We start from the raw sequence: 25,390 nt of genomic DNA on the forward strand, positions 1-25,390 counted from the left end.
TCCAAAAGTGGCCTAACCAATGTCCTGTACAGCCGCAATATGACCTCCCAACTCCTGTACTCAATACTCTGACCAATAAAGGAAAGCATACCAAACCCCTTCTTCACTATCCTATCTATCTGCGACTCCACTTTCAAGGATCTATGAACATGCACTCCAAGGTCTTTTGTTCAGCAACACGCCCGAGGATCTTACCATTAAGTGTATAAGTCCTGCTAAAATTTGCCTTCCCAGAATGCAGCACCTCATATTTATCTAACTTATAAAAATTGGAATCCTTATTTTCCAGTCCATAGCGTTGCCTCACTACTGAATCCCTTTGTGCAAACTGAGGCCTTTCGGTCCATTAATTCTGCATCGACCCTTTGGAGAGCACCTCACCTCCCAACCCTATTCCCATGGCCCTGCATTTACCATTGCCAACCCACCTAGCCTGCACAACTTTGGATTGTGGAAGAAAACCCATGCTGACATAGGAAGGACATACAAACTCTACAAAGACAATCACTCAAGGCTGGAATTGAACCTAAGTCTCTGCTAAGCTGTGGTATTGTGTGCAATCTGCTCTAGATGCCCAAACTCCTAAAATATCTGCTTTAATAGGAATAGTTTCGCTGTAAATGGCATAGTATTAAATATTTTCACATCATGATACAATCATACATTAAACACTGTTTAGCTGTTAAATAAATTCGATGGATATAAATTATGTTATTTTTACTAAGTTTTATTCAACCATGTTTTTGTTTCTCGAGGTGATAAACACAAATCTCATTCTGCTTCCGAAAAATAAATTAACGTTAGGCTGTACATTACTTTTAGTAATAGTGGTTGAATATACGATGAGAAATGTCTCTAATAAAAAGGCAGTGGATATACAGATCGCCTAATACACCTCTGTACCATGGAAGACCCGGGTATCAGGTATAGTCTTACGAAGCGCTGAAGTTGATATTAACACTTTAGCGGGATGAAAAAGTACTTTAAAAACTACGGTTTTGTTTCCTGCCGAATTATAGTGGGTGGACGGAAAACTAGTGTGAGATTCAAGTAAATTGCGAAGTTTTAGTGATTGATATTGTATTTCATGAAAGGAAAGCACAACTGAATCACAAAACCAAAATCGAAAGTAGAATTTCACCCTCATTCGACAAAGGAGGGAAACAGCTATTTTCAATAATGAATTACGTTGTATTTTAACTAAATGCACTGACGGGGACTTTCGTCCCTGGGGCCACCAGTTACCTCATCTTCCAAAGACTTGTTTTCTGCATTTGCCACGGGTATAGCGAAGCCATCGTCCCAATTTATTTCGCACAGGACATTGTTCGTCATTTTCCACACTTTATTTCAATGAAAATCGAGTCTTAAAATAAAACAATTCAAGACGGTCGACGTTGCTGTGTAGGAGCGGGACTCCCTAGGTTACCGTCAGCGCCCTTAGCAACCGCGTTAGAGATGGAGTTTCCGGTTGTAATCAGACGCATTTCCGGGAGGACGGGAAAACCGCTGGAGGGCGCTCTGACTCCGTGTGGAGGTGGTGGAAGGTAAATTGTGTGTTTTTTTTCTGTTCCTGTTCGCATTCGTTTCGTGATTCATAACGGAAGAGTTACTATGGTGATTCGATTTATTGTGTTTGTGTTTTTTTTAACCCAAAATGTCTCTTTGTCCCCGCAGAAAGGTGAGAGACAGTTTTTCAACCCCTACCACTAACTGGTCTTGGGGGGGCGGTAATGTTCAGAAAAGTGGAATGCAAACCACTTTCCAGGGAAAAACCAGGGCAGTCATCGATCAGGAATTGAGTAGAAAAATTAAAATAGACAAGGAAATTCTATTCTTATGAAGGAAAGATAAAAAATGCATTGGAAACAATTCAGAGACGGTAAAAATAAACCTTTCATCAGTGGATCGGCTAGACCTCTATCTGCTGAAATGCAATGAGTAAGTGGTGATGTGATTGAGGCATATAAGATTCTGAGGGGTCTTGACTGGGTGCATGTGGAAAGGATGTATACTCTTGTGTGAGAATCCAGAGCTAAGAGACCAGCAACTAGAAATTTTCTTTCCCACAGAATTTAGAAGTCTCCCAAAAGGCAATGTGTTTGAATATTTAAGGCAAATGAAAGAATAATCTGGGTTAGGCTGGAATGTGAAGTAATTAGATGGACAGTAATCTGATGGAATAATCGAGCAGACTTGAACACGAAGTGACCTATTACTGCTCCTAACACACATGTTCATAATTTTAAAAAATTCATTCTCAGGATGAGGGCATCGCTTGCTAGGCCAGCATTCATTGCCCATCCCTAATTTCCCAGAGGGCAGTTAAGAGTCGATCACATTGCTGTGGATCTGGAGTTACATGTAGGCCAGACCAGGTACGGATGGCAGTTTCCTTCCTGAAAAGACATTAGTGAGCCAGATGGGTTTTTCCTGACAATCGATTCATGGTTATCGCTAGATTCTTAATCCCAGATATTTATTGAATTCAAATTCTACCATGGCAGGATTTGAACCCAGGTCCCCAGTATGTTATCTGAGTTTCTGGATTAACAGTACTACTAGGAAATTGCCTCCCTTTAAATATTGAAAAGGCATCTGGATGGGTATATGAATGGGAAAGGTTTAAAGGGATATGGGCCAAATGCTGGCAAATGGGACTAGATTAATTTAAGATACCTGGGCTGACGGACGAATGGGACCAAACAGTCTGTTTCTGTGCTATACATATTGAAATAATAGGGTTATACTTTAAATAAAAATTAAGATCTAGCAAGCACAACGCTTAGGGGTGGCACGATGGCACAGTGGTTTGCACTGCTGCCTCACAGCACCAGATTCGATTCCAGCCTCAGGTAACTGTCTGTGTGGAGTTTGCACTTTCTCCTCGGGTCTGTGTGGGTTTCCTCCGGTGCTCCGGTTTCCTCCCACAATCAAAAGATGTGCAGGTCAGGTGAATTGGCCATGTTAAATTGCCCATAGTGTTAGGTGCATTCGTCAGAGGGAAATGGGTCTGGGTGGGTTACACTTCGGAGGGTCGGTGTGGACTGGTTGAGCCGAAGGGCCTGTTTCCACACTATAGGAAATCTAATCTAAGCATGGGAATAACATATTACAAATAAACTAGCAAGGATCTGCAAATATAAGTCAGACCACTATGTGCCATTTATTAACTTTAGTGCTTTTTTTTCCTTCTGTGCTTCTAGGGCGATATGATATAATGGTAATTGCACTAAATTTAAAAAATGGTATGGAGTGATCCAGTAGAGCAGGTTAATGCTGTCATGATCTAAGTTGAAATTCCATTGCTGCACCTGGAGGAATTTGGATTTAGTTAATAAAGTAATTCTGACCATAAAACTCTCAACCATTGTAAAAACCCATCTGTTCACTAAAATCCTTTAGGGAAGGAAATCTGCTGTGACCCCAGACAATATTGTAGCTAATTGCTTGGTTAGATGGGTACAAGTCAAATAACATTCAAAAGCTCTCTGAAGTTGTATAGCAAATCACTTAAATGTGCCAAATTGCTACAGAAAAATAAAAAAAAACAAACCACCCAGTTTTGGCTAAGGCATGTCATTACCATGGCAAAACAGGGCCAGTTGACCCTATAAAGCCTATGTAACTAATATTGAGAGGCTTGTGGCAAATCGCAATGGTTATCCCCAGTATCATAGATGACGGTCTTCAACCAATTAAGTTCATTGCATGTGATGTTAAGAAATAGCTAAGGACGTGGGCGGCACGGTGGCACAGTGGTTAGCACTGCTGCCTCACAGCACCTGAGACCTGGGTTCAATTCCCGCCTCAGGCGACTGACTGTGTGGAGTTTGCACGTTCTCCCTGTGTCTGTGTGGGTTTCCTCCGGGTGCTCCGGTTTCCTCCCACAGTCTAAAAGATGTGCAGGTCAGGTGAATTGGCCATGCTAAATTGCCCGTAGTGTTAGGTAAGGGGTAAATGTAGGGCATGGGTGGGTTGCGCTTCAGCGGGTCGGTGTGGACTTGTTGGGCCGAAGGGCCTGTTTCCACGCTGTAATGTAATGTAATGATATTGCAAAGGCTATGACTCCAACAACCTTATGGCAATATTACTAAAAACTTGTCATCTAGAACTAGTTGTACCCCAAGCAATGCTGTTCCAGTACAAACTGGTATCTACCCGAGTATGTGGTAAGTTTCCCAGCTGTATCCTGTTCACAAAAAGCAGAAAAAATCCAATTCAATCAATTACTGGCCGATCAATCCACATTTGATCATTAGTAAAGTGATGAATTGAATCAGCAATGGTGTTGTTAAGTGGCATCTGAAAAGGAGTGAGCTGCTCATTTTATGTTCAGTTTGCATTCTGCAGGGCCACTTGACTCCTGGTGTCATTGTAGCCTTGATCCAAACGTGGACAAAAGAGTTGAACTTCAGAGGTGAGTTGAGGGGTTAAATTAGACCGAATATAACATCAAAGAGCCTGACAAAAACTGGAATCAATGGTAATTGAGGAGAAAGTGCTCAATTGGTTGGAGTCGTACCTAGCATACAGGAAGATTGTTATGGTTGTTGGAAGTCAACCATCCCAGCTCCAGGATGTCACTGTATGTGTTTCTCAGTGTAGTTTCCTACTCCTAGTCACCTTTTGTCTCATCAATACTCTTCCCTCCATCATAATGTCAGAAGTGGGGATGTTCACTGATGATTGATTGTACAATATTTAGCAGTGTTCACAGCTTCTCAGATAATGAAGCAATTTGTGTTTTCATGCAGCCAACTGGACAACATTCAAACCTGGGCTGACAAGTGCCTGGAAATGATTGTGTTGTTGGCCATATATAAACAATTTGAATGACAGTATAAGAGACATAACACATTTCCAGCTCTGATCTCCAGCATCTGCAGACCTCACTTTCTCCCCAGTATAAGAGACATGGTTGGTGAGTTTGTGGATGACACCAAAATTGGTCGTACAGTGGACAGTGAAGAAGATTGTCTAAGAGTACAACGGGATTTTGATCAACTGGGCTAATGAGATGAGGAATGGTAGATGGAGTTTAGATCGGATATGTTGCATTTTGATAAGAGAACGCAGGACAGGACTTATACAATTTACCATAGGGACCTGGGGTATGTTGTCAAAGAGAAATCTAAGGGTGCAGGTATGTAGTTTCTTGGAAATGGTGTCACAGGTAGACCAGGTAGTGAAGGTGGTGTTTGGCACACTTGCCTTCATCAGTCAGAGCATTGAGTACAGGAGTTGGGGGGTGTGGGGGGGGGGGGGACATCATGTTACAGCTGTACAAGACATTGGTAAGGCCACATTTGGAGTACTATGTATAATTCTGTTCACCCTGCATGAGTAGGGATGTTATGTTTCTGGAAAGGGTACAAAAAAGATTTATAAGTATGTTATGGAGATTGGAGGGTTGAGTTACAAGAAGAGGCTTGATAGGTTATAACATTTTTCTCTGCTGTATCGGAGGCTGAGGGGTGACGTATAGAGGTTTATAAAATCACGAGGAGTGTAGATCGGGTGAATAGCCAAGATCTTTTCCCCGAGTAGGGGAGTCCAAAACTAGAGGATTTAGGTTTAAGGTAAGAGGAGAAAGATTTAAAAGAGATCTGAGGGGCAATGTTTTCACACAAAGGATGATACATATATAAATCAAGTTGCCAGGGGAAGTGGGTGGAGCCAGGTACCATGAGAACATTTAGATAGGAAAGGGCCAAACACAGACAAATGGGACCAGTTCAGTTTAGAAAACCTGGTCGGCATGAGGATTTGGGCTGAAGAGTCTGTTTCCATTCTGTATAACTCTATCTACCATCAATCTAACCATCACTGCTGGAATGGCATTACCCTCACCAAATGCCCCATTATCAACATCATGCAGGTTACCATTGACCAGGTATTGAACTGGAGCAGACATATACATACTATGGCTGCAAGAGCATGTCAGAAGCCAGGAATTCTGCTCCAAATAACTCCTCTCATATCTCCCCAATGTCTATCACCATCTACAAGGCATGTCAGGATTGTGATGGAATTCTCTCCACTTGGTTAGATAGGTACAAGTCAAATAACATTCAAGAGGCTTGACACCAATCAGAATAATAATTTCCACTTGATTGGCACCCCATTCAACTTCTTCAACATACACTGTATTCACCACTGATGCACAATGGCAACAGTGTGTACTGTTTACAGAAGACACTGCAGTAACTCACAATGGCTTCTTCAACACCATCAGATGCATGAGAACATCACTACCTGAAAAGGTCCCCTCAAAGATGAAAACCATTTTAACATGGGGCTTTATCATATTTCCTTCACTGTGCAGGGTAAAATCCTGGAGTTCCTTTCCTAACAGCATTATGGGTGGCCTGACACCACAGGGACTGATGTAATTCAAGGGGTAGCTCATCACCACAGTGGGAGGTGATGGCCCAGTAATATTAACATTGGGTTGTTAATTCAGAGATCCTGATAATGTACTGGGGATCTGGGTTCAAATCCTGTCATGGCAGATGATGGAATTTGAATTCAATAAAAATCTGGAATTAAGAGTCTAATGATGACTATGAAACTATTGTTGAACATTGGAAAAATGTATCTGGTTCACTGATGTCCTTTAGGGAAGAAATGTGCCATCCTTGTCTGGTATACATGTGATTATAGACCCACAGTAACATGGTGGACAATAAATGCTGGCCTATCCAGTGACATCCTCATCCTGTGAATGAATACTTTTAAAAAAAATCTCCAAGTCGATTATAATAACAGTTAGAATAAATATTGGCCCAGCCAATACCACCCACATTCCACACAAATAAAAAAGAAGTGCTGCAAAACAAGCCATGCCCTGGCCAAGCTGTTTCAGTATGGTTAGAAGACTGGCATCCACCACCGCTCCCTCACCACCAGACGCATGGAAGAAGAACGCCTCATCTTCCGCCTCAGAACACTTCAACCCCAGGGCATCAATGTGGACTTCAACAGCTTCCTCATTTCCCCTTCCCCCACCTCATCCTAGTTTCTAACCTCCAGCAACACTGTCCCCTTGACTTGTCTGACTGCCCAGCTCCTTTTCCACCTATCCACTCCACCCTCTCCTCCCTGACCTATCACCTTCATCTCCTCCCCCACTCACCTATTGTACTCTATGCTACTCTATCCCCACCCCCACCCTCCTCTAGCTTATCTCTCCACGCTTCAGGCTCTCTGCCTTTATTCCTGATGAAGGGCTTTTGCCCGAAACGTCGATTTTGCCTGTCCTCGGATGCTGCCTGAATTGCTGTGCTCTTCCAGCACCACTGATCTAGAATCTGTGGGAAATTGTCCAGCTAAGTCTGATCCCCAAACAGTAGGACAAAGTACAACCTGTCTAATTACTGCCCCATCAGCAAAATGAATGACAGTCTTCAGCTGATTCATTTCACTTCACCTGATATCAAGAAATGATTGGAAGTGCTGGATACTCAAAGGCTATGGGTCCTGACAATATTACAGCAATAGTACTGAAGACTTGTGCTGCAGAACTTGCTACTCCCCTAGCCAAGCTCTTTCAGCAAAGTTACAAAATTAGCATCTATCTGACAATGGAAAATTGCCCAGGTATGTCCTGTACACAAAAAGCATAACAAATCCAAGTCAGTCAATTACTACCTCAACAATCCATTTGCGATCAACAGTAAAGTAATGGAAGGTCTCATCAATAACAGCACCTGCTCAGAAACAAACTCAGTGATGCTGAGTTTGGGTTCCACCAGGGTCACTCAGCTCCTGACCTCATTACAGCCTTGGTTCAAACATGGATAAAACAGCTGACTTCTCAAGATGAAGTAAGAATGACAGCCCTTGACATCAAGGGCATATTTGATCGAGTGTGGCATCAAGGACCCATAGCAAAACTGGAGTCAGTGGGAATCAGGGGAAAACTCTCCGGTGGTTGGAGCCATATCTGGCACATAGGTTGTAAGTCAGTCGTCTCAACTCCAGAACATCTCTGTAGGAGTTCTTCAGGGTAGTATCCTAGACTCAACAATCTTCTGCTGCTTCATCGATGACCTCACCATCATAAGGTCAGAAATGGGGATGCTTGCCAATAAGTACACAATATTCAGCATTGTTCACAACTCCTCAAATACTGAAGCAGCCCATGTTCAAATGAAACAAGACCTGGACAATATTCTGGCTTGAGCTGACAAATGTCAAGTAATATTTGCACCACAGAAATGCCAGGAAATGACCATCTCCAAGAAGAAACAATCTAACCACCGCTTCTTGACATTCAACAATATTACCATCACTGAATCCCCGACTATCAACATCCTTGTGGTTACCATTGAACAGAAGCTTAACTGGACTTGCCACATAAACAGAGTGGCTGCAAAATCAATTCAGAGGCTAGGAATACTGCTGCGCATAACTCACTTCCTGACTACCCAAAGCCTGTCCACCATCTACCAGGCACAAGTCAGGAGCATGATGGAATACTCTCACTTGCCTGGACAGATGCAGCTCCAACAATACTCAAACAGCTTGACACTACCCAGGACAAAGCAGTCTGCTTGATAGGCATCACATCCACAAGCATCTGTTCCCTCCACCACTAGTAGCAGGATTGTGTAGTATCCTCAAGATGTGCTACAGAAATTCACCAAAGATCCTTACACAACACCTTCTAAACCCACAACCACTTTCATCTGGAAGGTTGAAGGGTGACCTTATGGATGTTTACAAAATCATGAACGGTATAGGTAAGGTGAATGGCAGATGTCTTTTCTCAAGGGTGAGGCATTTAATGACTAGGGTGCATATTTTTAAGGTGAGAAGAGAAAGATTTAAAAAGAGACGGGGGAAATTTTTTTACAGACGGAGTGGTTTGTGTGTGGAATGAACTTTCAGAAGAAGTGGTGGATGAGGGTGCAGTTATAGCATTAAGAGATATTTGAATAAGTACATGAATAAGAAATGTTTGGAGGGATATGGGCCAAGCACAGGCAAGTGAGACTAGTTTAGTTTGGGATTATGGTCGGCATGGACTGGTTGGATCGAAGGGTCTATCTCCATGCAGTATGACATTACAAGGACGGATACATGGAAGCATCACCACCTGCAAGTTCCCCTCCAAACCAGACACTGCCCCGACTTGGAAATATATCACCGTTCCTTCAGTGCTGCTGGGTCAAAATCCTGTAATTCCCTCCCTAAGGGCATTGTGGATCATGCTGCAGCACATGGACTACAGCAGTTCAAAAAAGCAACCACCTTCTCAAGGGCAACTAAATGCTGGCCAGCTGGTAACTCCACACAAGTGAATAATTAAAAAAATCACAATGCAGAAGGAATGGGTGATAATTATCTCCAGAAAAAGCAAAGAAAACAATCCCCCTTGAAATTCAATGGCATTGACATTGCTGAATCTCCACTATCAACGTCCTGGAGCAGTTATGGAAATATTATGGATCAAGAAACTAGGGGGTGGCACGGTGGCACAGTGGTTAGCACTGCTGCCTCACAGTGCCAGAGACCCGGGTTCAATTCCCGCCTCAGGCGACTGACTGTGTGGAGTTTGCACGTTCTCCCCGTGTCTGCGTGGGTTTCCTCCGGTTGCTCCGGTTTCCTCCCACAGTCCAAAAATGTGCAGGTCAGGTGAATTGGCCATGCTAAATTGCCCGTAGTGTTAGGTGAAGGGGTAAATGTAGGAGTATGGTTCTGGGTGGTATACGCTTCGGCGGGTCGGTGTGGACTTGTTGGGCCGAAGGGCCTGTTTCCACACTGTAAGTAATCTAATCTAATCTAAATTATATGATGAGCTACTGATTTCCCGTCTCCCCAAGTCTGTCCACAATCTACAAGATACGAGTCAGGAGTCTGATAGAATACTCTACATTTGACTGGATGAGGGTGACTCCCACTACACTTAAGAACCTCAACACCATCCAGGACAAAGCTTCTCATTAGGTTGGTATCCCAGTCACAACTTTCGACATTCACTACCTATGCCATCAAAGCACATTGTGTAAATGTACAAGATGTACTGCGGTAACTTGTCAAGGTTTCTTCAACAACGCTAAACAAACAATCTCTACCCTCTCGAGACAAGTGTAACAATCAACAAGAATACCACCTCCTGCAAGTTCCCCTCTAAGCCACACAGCATCCTTACTTGAAACTGTATGATTGTACTGTCACGGAGTTAAAATCCTGGAACTTTCTTCCTAACTGTACTAAACCCAATGGATTACAACGGTTCAAGAAAATGGTCCATAACCACTTGCATAAAGTCAATTAGAATGGCCAACAAATGCTCATCTTGCCAATGATACATATGCTCTATCAAAGAACTATAAAAATCCTTTCTATTCCATTCTATACTTGCTACACCACCTGTTGCATGCCATCCCCATTCTAACACAGTTCCAGTATTTGGCAGTAATGCACTAACGTAGTCCAACCCACTACAAACACACCTCCCTAGACCCTACTTTTTCTTGTAGACCGGTAATTCTTTTCTGTTCAGGTGCTTGTCGACAGCTCTTGGAAGTCAAGCGTGTGGTGCTGGAAAAGCACAGCAGGTCAGGCAGCATCCGGAGAACAGGAGACTCGACATCAGGAATGCCTGATGAAGGCTTATGCCCGAGATGTCGATTCTCCTGCTCCTCGGATGCTGCCTGACCTGCTGTGCTCTTCCAGCACCACACACTCGACTCTGATCTCCAGCATCTGCAGTCCTCACTTTCTTCCACAACTCTTGAAAGCCATGATCCAGTCCACCTCCACTGCGCTCTCAGGCTGTATATTCCAATTGTAACCACTTGCTGCATAAAAAGATTTTTGTTCTGTTGGATTTGATTCTTTGTCAGTCCCCTTAAATCTGTGACCTTTCTGCCACAGGAAACAATTTCTCTCTCTTTGCTCTGTCCACATTTCACACAATTTTGAACTTCTCTAACAAATTTCTTTTCAAACCCCTCTGTTCCAAGAACCTGTCTGGGATATTTTGCATCTTGTCAATATGTGCAACATCACTTGGTATTGCCTGGAACGAGTTCCAGGCAGTAGCAAGTAATGTTGCACATATTGACCAATCTGCTAATCTCTCCTACATTCGTCAGATGATAGACTTTCTTATTTCAGAAAGCAAGCTCATACGTTTCCTCAATGACAGCAGAAGGTAAATGAATAAGCAGTTGGCTTCTTGGTAATCACTCATATCTACCAAATATAACAGGGAATAGATTGCATACATAACGTGAGGATATCTCTTCATGAGCTGGCTCCATCCTTTAACTAAAACTAATGATGAACATCCAGCTTGCCAGCAACTGTAACCTGAGTGTACGGACTTGGCTATGCTTTCCCAGGGAGGTTCACAATGCTCCCATATTGCCAGAGTTTAAGTTTCCCAGGAGTAGTAACCAGTGCCTGTTGGTCTGCTGGTGGACAAAGACTACCTGTCTGTTGACTCTAGAACAATTCTGACACTACCATGCTGCAACCAGAGCTACATGCGAGGACAAAGAAGAAATTAGCACTTTAAAATAATGCATTAGATGGCAAGACCCAATGGAAGAGCTCTTCAACGTGACTTAGAAAAAGTTTCCAATAAGCTGCTTGAATGCTTGTGCTGCACAATATTGCCACTCAACATGACTGGTATGAAGATTGAACATCAGAAAGCTTGCTATGATTCTGAGGGAAAAGATGCTGAAAAAGAAGGGAGTAACCTTCAGACCAACGAGTAGGCAACTAGCTTACCTGGCAGCAGTTTGCATAAATTTCATACCTCACCGCAAACCCCATTATCACCACAAACCAAATCCTTGAAAAGTATTCCTCTTCAATATCGTTTCCTCTTATTTCACACTCCTTCAGATAATATTTGCACACTTGCAAGCTGAAAACTGTATTTGGCAACAAACAGTAGTAAATATTAAAAATCCCAAAGCATTATTTGAAAAGAACAAAGAAGATTTTTGGGCCATTGTCTTTTCATTAACCACCAAAATAAAACTGGATTTTCATGTCACTGGTGTCTTTGGAACTGTGTTTGCCAACCGAACTAAACTTCTGAGTAATTCATTGACTGTAAAGTTTTGTGAGGATGATGCCAAAGAAATGCAAATCCTTACTTATGTCCCTTAATTATTGTACTAGCAAGTTTAGTGTATTTGCCAATCATGCTATTGTGTATGTGGTGCAATTTCTCAGCTAATGAACATTATTTTTTTGTAAAATTTCCATTGTTTTTCTTCATATCATTTGTCTTTTTTATTCTTTGAATGTGGTTGTCACTGACTGGCCCACATTTATTGCCCATTCCTAATTGTCCTTGAGAAGGTGGTGATGAGCTGGCTTTTTAAAGTGCTGCTGTCCATTTGATGAAAGTATGCCCATAATGTCATTAGGGAGGAAATTCTTGGATTTTGATCTCGTGCCTGTGAAGAAATGTCAGTATATTTCCAACTCGGATGGTAAGTGGTTTGGAGGGGAACTTGCATGTGGTGGTGTTTCCATAGATCTGCTGCCTTTGTATTTCCAAATGGTAGTGGTCGTGGGTTTGGAAGGTGTTGTCAAGAATCCTCAGTTTATTTTTGCAGTGCATCTTGTAGACAGTACCCTGCTGCTACTGAGCCTCTATATTAGAATGAAAGTTGTGATCAAGTGGGCTCTTTGTCCTGAATTGTGTCAAGCTTCTTGAGTGTGTTTTGGAGGTGTACTGGTTTAGGCAAGTGGGAATTATTCCATCATACTCCTGATTTGTGCCTTGTAGCTGGTGAATAAGCTTTGGTGAATCAGTAGGTAAGTTACTCACTGCATGATTCCTATTTAAGGCCTCTGTCCTCCTTTTGTAGTCAGTATTTATGGCTAGTCCAGTTCAGTTTCCAGTCAATGGCAACCCCCAGGATATTAATGGTGGGGGATGCAAGAATGGTAGTTCCATTGAAATGTAAGGAATGATGGTTAGACAGTCTTGTGTTGGAAATTCTCATTGCCTGGCACCTGTATGGTGTAAATGTTACTCAGCACTTATTAGCTCAAACCTGGAAATTATCCAGGTTGTGCTGTGTTTGGATATTGACTGCTTTGAGTCTTTGAGGAGTTGCAATTGATGCTGAATGTTGTCCAATCATCAATAAACATCATTACCTCGGACCCCATGATGATTGGATAGTCACTGATAAAGCACCTGAAGATAGTTGAGCCTTCTCAAGACAAATGTAACCTCTTTTGTTTTCAGAGTTATAAAACAAAGAATTAAAAATTAACCCTCCCTGTTACAGATTCATCTGGTGATGAATAAAAACTATTTATTAAACTTGATCTCAATAATTATTCAATTGCCTGCATTTTAATTTGCCCCAAGTACTGTTCATCCGTCAGATCAAAGCCTGGTGCCGCACACTGGCTTTCAATCCCGGCAGAATATTAAAAAGCCTTCTCCAACCGAACAATTCTTTGAGATACTATTCTCCTTTAATTCTGGCATTTTGTGGATGCTGATTTCAGTTGCTGCACTATTGGTGACCTTGCTTTCAGCTATCTTGGTCTTAAGTTTTGGAATTCCCTCCACAATTCCCTCTGCATGTACTTTACATATTACATGTTGTACGCATTACAAAAAGCAAAAGGTATGGAGTCAGTGGAAAAAAGTGTTGTTGAAGTAGATGATCAGCCATGATCTCGTTGAATGTAATGCAGGCTTGAAGAACTGAATGGTCTACGTCTGCTCCTTTTTCTTATGTTCATAAAAATGTCTCCATCTCTCTCTACCGATGTCTCATTCTTTAAGGTGCCCATTAAAACTATCACAAAGACCAAATGTTCGGTCATCTATTCTGATATCTTTTTCTCTGGATAGGTATCAAAGTTTCATTCATGATGTTTTTATGATTATTTCAAAGTTTTTCTTTCTACTAAAGGTACCTTATAAGTGTAGGTTATTGTTGCTTTCGGCTCCATCAAATTTTCTTTTCCTCTGGATGTGATAGAATCAATAGAGGCCAAGAAAGAATACACATTCTAACAGATAAAAAACAAATCATACTGTACTGTAGATACCATTGACCTTGGTATTTTGGCTGAGAAGCATAATTTAGTTTCATGTTCTGAACATAAAACTAGTGAAAGAATAGCTCATGTTCTGTATTGACATTTAAATGATTTCTGGTTAAATCTTTTCATATTCCTTTCAATATGTTAAGATTGTTTTCCAGCTTTTTGAAGAGAAGTGTTCAAGTTAATTTTCTCCCTCCCCTTGCAGCTGTGTGTTCAAATTAAGCTTAATGACATTTTCATGAATGAATTTGATATAGTTCTTAGGGCTAAAGGGATCAAAAGGAGAATGTGGGAACCTGGGCAATGAGTTGGATGATCAGCTGTGATCAGCTAACTTTAATTTAGTTCCTTATTAAGAAATCTCACAATCAAACACTGAAACAACTATTTAAACTTTACTGCATGTAGCAACCAAAATAAGACCCCTCAAGTAATCAAGTTCAGCCTCACAACCCCACTACCTGATTAATGGTGAAATTTAGTGACAATACCGAGCAAGCTATCTGTCTCTGGATGTCTACAGTTCAATCCTTGTGCAATGTTGTTTTCCAGGGTTCTGCTCCTGAGGAATTCTGGAGTTGAATTCTTATGTAATTTTCTGTGCTTCAGGCTTGTGGTGTGACGTTATTAATGATCCTTTAGATTCTTTCAGCCACAATTTTGACTACTCTTTTGGAACTTTCAACTCTGCAGCTTGCCTTCTTATCAGAAGTAGCTTCTTTGTTCCTTGTTGCATTTGGCATTGACTGTCTGAAGACCCAGCTTTCGTGTAATTAACTTCTTAAATTCTTCTGTAGGGCAATCATTTGTCCTTGAGGCATAAAATAGCCATTTGTAAAGCAGCTGTTGAAACAGCCTTGACTCCTTCTTCTCGCAGACATAGCTAATTGTTTTCAATTCTTATATCACAATTTGTCCTTTTCCCTTAACAATTTATTCCAGATAAAGTTATTGTTGCTTCTTTCAATCTATGAACAGTTATTAAGGTCTGAATTTTATACTATCACAATATCAATAGTGGAGTAGGCTGAAGGGCGAATGGCATACTCCTGCTCCTATTATCTTTGTCTACATGTTTAATTCAATTCAATTCAATTCATAATTTATCCAATAATCTTATCTGGTGGAAGCATAGCTTTGAGGCACTTATTCAGTATTACAGTTATTGGAGTTATTTAACCCTGTACTTGAATTGCTTTATCTTTGAAACTATTTGGATAAATTTCCCTGCTTTTGAACTTAAGTCCTTCGTTTATGAAGTACAGGAATGTCTCCATTAGCAAAAATTCAGCAATCAATTTTTTTCCAGTATTTCTATTCTTCTTTACGTTTCATTTTACTCTTTTTAAAAATTTAACTGAATTACAATCATGTAAAGTTACAGTACAAGTACAATTATTTTATCTCTTTATTTTTTAAGGGGTGGTTAGCACTGCTGCCTCACAGCGCCAGAGACCCAGGTTCAATTCCAGCCTTGGGCAACTGTCTGTGTGGAGTTTGTAAATTCTCCCCATGTCTTCGTGAGTTTCCTTCCACAGTCCGGTGATGTGTAGGTTAGGTAGAGTGGCCAAGCTAAATTTCCCATAGCGTCCAGGGATATGTAGGTTAGGTGGATTAGCCATGGAAAATGCAGGGATATACGGATACGGGAGGGGGGTGAGTCCAGGGGAGATATTTTTCAGAGAATCAGTGTGGACTTGTTGGACTGAATGGCCTGTTTCCACACTGTAAGGATTCTACTCTATTCATCTTATTACATCCATTCCAAAGCTTCTCTTCAGAAAAATTACTTAATCTAACCCCATATTCCTTCTCACTCCAGGGCTGTTTACGTTCCTCTGTTTAAAATAACTCACGAGCTACTTCTTGAAGAATTTATGAACTGTACTTCAACAGAGATTTCTAAAATATAAGTCAACATTGTAATTTCCCTCTCTGTAAAAATATTTGAGGAAAAACTGGTGTGTAACAGTAGCAGCATGCTTACAGCTGTCTGTGAAGAACATGGCCCTGTGTATTAATATATGTGGCTTCCATACAAGTTCGCCACACTATAAGTCTCATTGACCATCTTAAATTTGTTGTCAGTGTAATTCTTAGCACACTCAGAATTACTTAGCAAATGTTGTCTGATCACAAAAACACATCTGATCCTGCTTATTGTGTTTTGAGGTTTGCAAGCACTGGCAGTTTGGGTATGTTCACCTTATCTGTTGTGAACAGCTGAAGGGACATGCTGTTTTATATTATCTGCCAGTCTTTGGATCATACAGCCCACATTTCTAGCATTACAGCACCATCATGCTTGCCCAAATGAATGTTGTTACCATGGGTTCCCCTCTGGACCCAACTCTCTCAAACAACTTCCTCTGGTTCCATGAGAAATATTATCTTCCATGGAATGACACCTAACCCCCGACAATATGTAAATGACACATTTACTATATTTTAGTTCACAGCTGTATATGTTTCCTTACATGTTTCAGTGGAATCCATCCTGCATGCAAATTCACCTTTGAAATGAAGAAGTCAACCAACCCCCTTTCTTTGATGTACTAGTTGTAAAATCGGTCATGGTTTTTCTTCTACTGTCTACTGCAAGCCTATCATCACTCGTGAATATATGCATTGGGATTCCTAAAGCTTCTATATGATTGGCCTTATCTACAACCCTCATAAATAGAGCTTGAGCTATTTGGTTAAATTTGTTACTGAAATAGGGCACATCAAAGTCAACCTGCCAGACAGTGGCTTCCCTGATCAGATTTTTTATTGGTCATCTTGCAAACTCATAAATGCACCTACGACTACCATCTTTGGTCCTGAAGAGTCTAAATCAGCCAATCCTGGTCTGATGTCTGCTGCAGTCTCTCAAAAATTCAATCAATAAGTAAAGCTGATTGTTTCATGCTGCTATGATGTTTACAGTATGCTGCTGTCAAGGCAAAAAGACATTCTACATATCATACAGATGTGTAACAGTGTAAGAATTTCAGTGCTGATATGATGATAGGTATATAGGCAATATGCTCCCAAGCCTGATGGAACATATAAAACAGCATATACTTTGGTTTGTTTTCAACATACAACAGATAGAACATACCTAATCAACCGATGTTTGCAAAATTCAAAGGCCATTAGTAGAGGTGATTCCATGATTGGACAGCATTTGCAAAGTGTGCAAAGAATTACGGTGACAACCAATTTAAGATTGTCAGTGGGATTCGTAGTGTGGTGCACTTGCAAGAGCTGTGTTATTTGCAGATAGAAAGAACATGAGCAAACGTTGCGCCTGTTTCATCTCTCAAAATAGTTGACAAAGCCATTCACTGGTTCATTCCTCAGAGCAATGCCTTGACCAATCCAAGTAAATCCATCTGGTTTAAATTTAAACAAAGCTTGCTAACTAATTATCAGTCACCATCTAATTGGTGTATTCTCCATGGCAACACTTCTACTGATTAGTGTCGACTTATCAACCAATTGGAGTTCTCTTTCCATGCAGTCTAGAATGTAGTTCCTCTTTGTATTGATGCTTTTGTGAATGTTCTGATGAGTCCAAGATGAGAAGCTTCACACACACTGTCTTTTTTCAGAAATATTCAATTTCAGGATGAGCAAATAAGTATCATTATCTTTTCTGAAAACAGTCACAATGTAACTACTAAGAATTTTCACTTTTGATCTTGGAACAATACTGATGAAAGGAAACTAACGTGGAACATTTATCTCAGTTTCTGTTTCAACTGATGCTACCTCACTGGAGTATTTCTGACATTTTCTGTTTATTCCAAACCACAGAATGCTGAATTTTGATGTGCCTATTTTTCAATTACTGAAATATATTTGACTTGCACACTTTCCATCTACTGTTTAAGACCATAAAACCATAAGACATAGGAGAAGAAATTAGGCCATTCAGCCCATTGAGTCTGCTCCTTCATTCAATCATGGCTGATAAGTTTCTCAACTTCATTCTCCCATTTTCTCCCTGTAACCCTTGATCCCCTTGATACTCCATAACCTATCTATCTTCGTCTTAAATGTACTCCATGACCTGGCCCCCACAGCCTTCTGTGGCAATGAATTCCATAGATTCACTTACTGGCTGAAGAAGTTTCTCCTTATCTCCGTCCTAAAAGGTCTTCCTTTTACTCTAAGGCTATGCCCTCGGGTCCTAGTCTCTTCTACCAATGGAAACTTCTTCCCAACATCTCCTCTGTCCAGGCTATTCAGTATTCTGTATGTTTCAATTAGATCCCCCCCCCCCTCATCTTTCTAAACTCCATCAAGTATAAACCCAGAGTCCACAAGTGTTCCTCACATGTTAAGCTTTTCATTCCTGGAACCATTCTCCTGAAACTTTTTTGAACATGCTCCTGGGGCAGTACATCCTTCCTGAGATATGGGGCACAAAACTGCACATAATACTCCAAATATGATCTGACCAGAGCCTTATGAAGCCTCATAAGTACATCCCTGCTTTTATACTCAAGTCCTTTCAAATAAATGCCATCATTGCATTTGCCTTCCGAACAACTGACTCAACCTACAAGTTTACTTTGAGAGAATCCTAGACTGCAGCTCCCAAGTCTCTTTCATTTCAGACTTGTGAATTTCCTTCCTATTCAGAAAATAGTCCATGCCTCTATTCTCCCTATCAAAGTGCATGAGCTTACACTTTCCCACATTATACGTCATCTGTCACTTCTTTGCCCACTCTCCTAATCTGTTCAAATCCTTCTGCAGGCTCCCCAACTCCTCAATGCTACCTGTCCCTCTACCTATCTTTGTATCACCTGCAAACTTAGCCAGAACACCCTCAGTCCTTCATCTAGATCGTTAATGTAAAAGTGAAAAGTTGTGGTCTCAACACTGAGCCTTGCAAAACACCACTTGTCACCAGCTGCCATCCTGAGAAGGACCCTTTTATTCCTATCCGCTGCTTTCTGCCAGACAGCCACGTTTCTATCCATGCTAGCACCTTGCCTCTGACACCATTGTCTCTTAACTTACTCAGTAGCCTCCCTTCGGCACCTTGTCAAAGGCCTTCTTGAAGTCCAGGTAGTTAACATTCATTGGCTCTCCTTGGTCTGTCTTGCTCATTACTTCCTCAAAGAATTCTAGCTGAATCGTCAGGCATGACCTCCCCTTGCCGACTTTGTCCTATTTTACCACACACTTTCAAGTTTTCAGAAATCTCATCCTTCACATTGCTGGTCCATACAGGTGGCAATAAATATCACTTGGCAATAAAGTTAAGGAACACTTGGCCATAGTGAACCTGTGACTGGGGTGGGGGTGGGATGGAGACAATGGGGGCATGATATTGAACTGTAAGAGCACTGCCGGGAGGTGATGGTATTGCTAAACGTTAAGAGCTGGCCAGTGGAAATAGGGATCACAATTAACTTGGACACATGACAAGTACCTCTAAACCTGTGAAATCCTGATGGCTGGTCACATAGGATCTCCAATTCTTTTTGATGATTTTTCTTCTTCTTTAATCTATAAAAACTGCATTTAGCTTAGCTTTCTTTTTTTTTCTTTTCATGATCCTTTTCTTTCACTTTTCCTTTTTATTTACCTGAAATCCAATTATACCCATCTTTTTCCAAAAGCTCTATATGCATTTGGTCTATTAGTTGCTTAAATTCATTGCTTCCATTTACTCACTACAAATATTTTCCCTATAACAGTGCTTCTTTTTTGTATCTGAGCAGTAAAATAATAACCGAGAAAGAATTTTTCAAAACTACTTCTCCTTTCTGAAGTATTTTTCCTGTTCCATACTAGAATCAGAGAATTATCAATTTCCCTATGTGCAGAAAGAAGCCATTTTGCCCATTGAGTCTGTACTGAAGAGCGTCCCACCCACACCCAGCCCCATCATCCTATCTCCATAACCAATCCTAATTTTGATACTTAATGCTCTCAATTTTTAAATGATAATTAATACTTTTCTTCTCCATCCTTCAATTTTTTAAACTTCAATTTCGTTTCATTGCTTATACTATACTGCCACTATTGTGAGTCATCCTTCAGGTTTATCAAAAGGGGGTATATCAAAACCACTTCTTAAGTAAGTTTTCATTTTCCAATCCTCTGACACTATCAAATTTCTACAACTAACCTATTTCATTATTTTCTTCCTCAAACTCTTCCTAAAGTTATACAACCAGAAAACGTAATTGCCTCTCTTCATACTATCATCTATCTCTATTCTCATTTCTTAAACTTGCCTTCCATGGTCCTTGGATGCAGTTTAGTGTAAAAATAATTGAATACTCATTTTTTGAGTTGATCTTCCCAGAGGCCTCAGTGGACTGATGTAAAATTGTACATTTTGCAAAGGCTGATAGCAACTGTTTCAGGTTGTGAAACTAGCTGTCTTTTCATGCAGTTTTAAGTTGAGTTAAGTAGACATAACTGACCTGTCTGAATCCTTTCCTTAATCTTTGCCTTATTATACAAATAAAGAAGTGAACACCAGTTTTTACTTTCAGTTTCTAACTCACTGCTCTGACCTGCTTTTTATTTACAATGCCACCCGTTCTTTCTTGCAAATTAGAAATATTCTGAAAAATGACTTCACATTTTAGGCAAATTATAAGTTGTATCTTTGGAGGATTTAAACCATTGATCGTAATTTTCTGGTATTCATTCCTTTTTCAAGTTTCATTCCTGAAATTAATCTTGTCATTGTACCTAGTCAGTTGAATACTGTTTTATACTTCACTGGCACTCATCTGTTATTTAATACTTCAAATACTTACAAAATATTCATGTTTATGAGTACAAAATCTTAACACTGAACTTTAACACAGGAATTTGGAAAATTAAATTATCTTATTTCCATGAACATACCCTTCCAACTGTCTGAATAAAGATAATGTCTTTTAAAAAGCTTAATGCTATACACATTTTTTGTTGTACTTTGGCATACAAATTTCTAAGACTGGAGGTGTCTTCAATTATTTGGCCAAATTTGTTTTGTGTGAAGCAATGGTGGGAAGGTGGTGCAAGTTCATTTATTTAATCAGGAACTTGGCAACTCTTTAAAAATGTGGATTCATTTTTCTAAGCCTTAACTATCTTCCGAAGTCTCTCGAGTACACTAAGGTAATGTGCTAAAGCATAAGAACTTATATTAATGCCACCCACCTAAAAAGATAATATTTTAAAGCATGAATTTATCTGACTGCAGATTATATTTCAATTAAATACTGCATTGAACTTTAACAAATTTGGTGACAAATGGATGTACACCTGATTTCTTCCTAAAATTTTCAGATTTAAGACTAATTTCGAAGAAATCAAAGTGGAAAAAATTACAACAATGACGTAAAGCCACACATAAATGCAAAGAATTTCAAGGGAGCAGTTTTTTTCTAAAATGCTGACTCCAGCAGTCAGAGCAACGGGTTGCCTAAATCCAGCAGAGATAGGAAGAATTTTCTAATTTGCTTTTCCTCTTTTTTAATAATAGCTGTGCATAAGTAATTTATGAAAGGCCAACCAGGCAGTTGGCAACAGAAAATTAAACTCATTTTATCTGAAGGCAGGTGGATTTCTATACATCATTAGCATGCATAGAATTTGCACAATGTTATTTTTAGTTCTGATGGAATGTAACCAAATAATATGAGTTTTGCTTATACACGAGTGAAATTTTTAGATAAAAGTGGCTGCCTATTGCAATTTTCTGCAAACGGAAACTAATTCCATGAAGCTTCTTATTACAAGAAAGACTCATTTCGTTTGCATTAGAGACTGACATAAATGACATTAGAATCTTACCAATACGTATTCTGAAATGCAGTCTTTAATATCATTTGTGAATCCCTCAGCAATATCAGCTTTTTTACTTCCTACCTATCAAACTAAATGTAAATGTCATTTATTTAATATTATTTTCTAGTGTACTGAAGAGATTTTTCACTTTTTAATGGTCAGCACTGTGCTTTTTTCTATTAGTATTATACAGCATGCGTACTCAGTTTCATTGTAGTATAGGTACACACTAAGGATTATTGAAGTTAAGAAGGTTGTTATTTTGGAAGACACTAATGTTTGTCTTTCATTAATTGTAGACAATAATTATTTTACATATTTTCTTAGTATTTGCAAGTATTTGTCTTAATCTGCCGAATTACAGTAACCATGGACCTGATCTACAGCTGCAGCTAGTGCTGATTTAATATTTATTATGATTATAATGAAGAAAAATGTATAAGTCTAATTTTGATAAAGTATTCAGTGACAGGGAATTTTATTAACTTGCTATTTTTAATCCAGTTTGGTTTTCTATATTCTTATGTGTAACCTGCACAAAGACTGTTTATATTTTTGGAAATAAACTACCCATGAAAATAATTCTAGTAATTGGGACTGGCAGAACAACACTTATATCACAGGGCGTAGTGTGGTGTATAAATATAGAATGTAGCTGTATGTCAGCTTTGAGTAGATTAGAAAAAAAATTTAGAAATGTTATCATAATATTCAGTGCAGCAAATTCAGGACTTTTGTTGCCCAGTTTTAACCACACTGTTGAAGATCCTGGTTAATTCTGCTGATTTATGGAAATACTGTATCAGTATCACCAGAAGCATCAGGAACATCTAAAAAGCTTATTATAAGCTTTAGCTGAAATGGTATGAGGTTTGAATTTCTGCAATGATCATAAACTGCAAAGAGAAATCCTAATTCAGCAGAAATGTAGCATCTCTAATCATAAAACTTTAATACTGCAGCATCAATTTTAGAGGATTGGCTTGTGCAATTTACTGTAACAAACATAGACGTCAAGGTATAGCTGAAGAACTGATATAACAAGACTGAAAATGTGGCAGATCCATTTATGGTAGAGGCACTCTAAAATTTTCTGCTCTATTAAATGTATATGTATTCTTAATTAACTATATACAAATTCAGCAGTGTTATCCAGTTATTGCTTGCTATTTAATTAATATTAAATTAATATTTCACATCAACTTTTATTGTGGAGAAAAAAATGGAGGCTAGAGAACTCCGGAAATAAATATTGATGTTTCGAAAACAAGACGAATTGTTGGAGGTCTTCGAAAATAGGAAAGTGGATAAATCTCTGGGATCTGATGTGTACTATCCCAGGTCTTTGTTGGAAGTTAGGGAGGATATTGCGGGCCCTTTGCATAAATACTTATGTCACCTATAAATACAGTTGAGGTGTCAAACCAGTGAGGAGTGGCTAATGTTGTGCCCTTGTTTAAGAAGGGATCTGAGGATACTGTAGACCTGTGAGTCTGACTTTGTGGTGGGTAAGTTGTTGGAAGTGATTCTGAAAGATAGGATTTATATGCATTTGGAAAGGCAAGGAATGATTAGGGATAGTCAGCATGGTTTTGTATGAGGGAAATCATGTCTCACAACTTGACTGAGATTTTGTTTGAGGAAATAACGAAGAAGATTGATGAGGGCAGAGTGGTAGACATTGTTTACTTTAGTAAAGCCTTTGACAAGGTTCCGCATGGTAGACTAATTAGTAAAGTTAGATCACGTGGAATTCACGGTGAGCTTGCCAATTGGATACAAAATTGGCTTAATGGCAGGAGACAGAGAGTGATGGTGGAGGGTTGGTTTTTGGACTGGAGGCCTGTGACCAGCAACGCTTGACAGGGTCGATGCTGAGTCCACTTTTGTTTTCATTTATGTAAACAACCTAGATGAGAATACAGAAACCGTGGTTGGTAAATTTGCAGATGACAATTAGATTGGTGGTATAGTGATTAGTGAAGAAGGTTATCTAAGATTATAAAGAGGACCTATTAATTGGGTCATTGGGCTAAAGAGTGGAAGATGGAGTTTAATTTGGATTAATGTGAGGTGTTGTACTTTGGTAAAACAAGCAAAGGCAAGACTTAAACAATTAAAAGTAGGGCCTTAGGTAGGATTGTAGAACAGAGAGGCCAAGGGATTCAGGTACACAATTCTTTTGAAGTTTGCATCACATAGGGATAGCGTGGTTAAGAAGGCATTTAGCATGCTTTCCTTCATTGCTAGGACCTTTAAATATGGGAGTTGGGACATTATATTAGGATGTACAGGATGTGGGTGAGGGTGTTCTGCAGTACTGTGTCCAGTTCCGGTTTCCTTATTAAAGGAAGGATATTATTAAGTTGGACACGGTTTAGAAGAGATTTACCAGGATATTGCCGTGAATGGAACATTTGTGTTATAAGGAGAGGATGGATAGGCTGGGACTTTTTTCACTGGAGCACAAGAGTTTGAGAGGTGAACTTAGAGATTTTGGATAAGATGACTGACAAGAGTTTTTCCCTAGGATGTGGGAATTTCAAGATTGGGGGCACATTTTTAAAGTGAGAGGAGAAAGATTTTTTAAAAATACATGAGGGTATTTTTTTTACATGAAGTGGTTCATGTGTGGAATGAACCTCCAGAGGAAGCGGTGGATGCGGGTACAGTTATGATGTTGACAGACATTTAGATAAGTACATCAGTAAGAAAGTTTGGAGGGATATGGGCCAAGTGCAGGCAGATGAGACTAGTTTAATTTGGGATTATGGTTGGCATGGATTTGTTGAACTGAAACATATGTTTCTGTTCTGTATGACTCTACAATTACAAAATAGGCTGAAAATATAATGATTATAACTTAATGAAATTTTCCATGCATATAAATGTATAAATTCTTGTTGTAAGTTTGGAGACTTCTGTTCCAATTTGTGGGTATAACTTTGATATCTATGTTCTCACTAATTCTACCTACCTTTCGGAACTGTTATGGTTACAAACACAAATTTTCTGTTTTTGACTGATTAAGACCAAAAGTATTTTTAAAACATTTTATTAGTTTTGAATAGTCATTGGCAAAGATAGAGCCCATTGGTGGTAAAAGCATTTGGAGCAACAGTAAACTTAAAAGTTACATTTCATGAAAGACATAATATGTAGCACTTTGACAAAAGTATTGTACCTTATACAACTGTTGTCATAAGTTTCCTGGACTTATTACTAAGGTTAATAATAATAATGAAGTTAACTTATTACTTGAGGACCAGTATCACTTCAGGTCTTAAAAAATATTTTCAGTCTATCTACCTTGAAAGGAATAATTATTTTTTCCAATAATTTTCATATAAAGTGTAATTAATTCCTTTCTATTTGCCTTCATTAAGATTACTTTTGCAAAGAAGTGGTGCAGTGGCAGCATGCTACCTCTGGGCAGAAACCCAGGCCTCAACTCCTTAAGCACTTGTTCTCCATGGAAAATGTGTTCATAACATGACCAAACAAGTTGATTGTCAGCCTGTAAATATTCGCAATAGAGATGATG

The sequence above is a fragment of the Chiloscyllium plagiosum genome, unplaced genomic scaffold (genome assembly GCF_037043375.1).
Source record: "Chiloscyllium plagiosum isolate Xiang-an unplaced genomic scaffold, Cpla_swu_hap1 HiC_scaffold_13, whole genome shotgun sequence".
NCBI classification, from domain to species: domain Eukaryota; kingdom Metazoa; phylum Chordata; class Chondrichthyes; order Orectolobiformes; family Hemiscylliidae; genus Chiloscyllium; species Chiloscyllium plagiosum.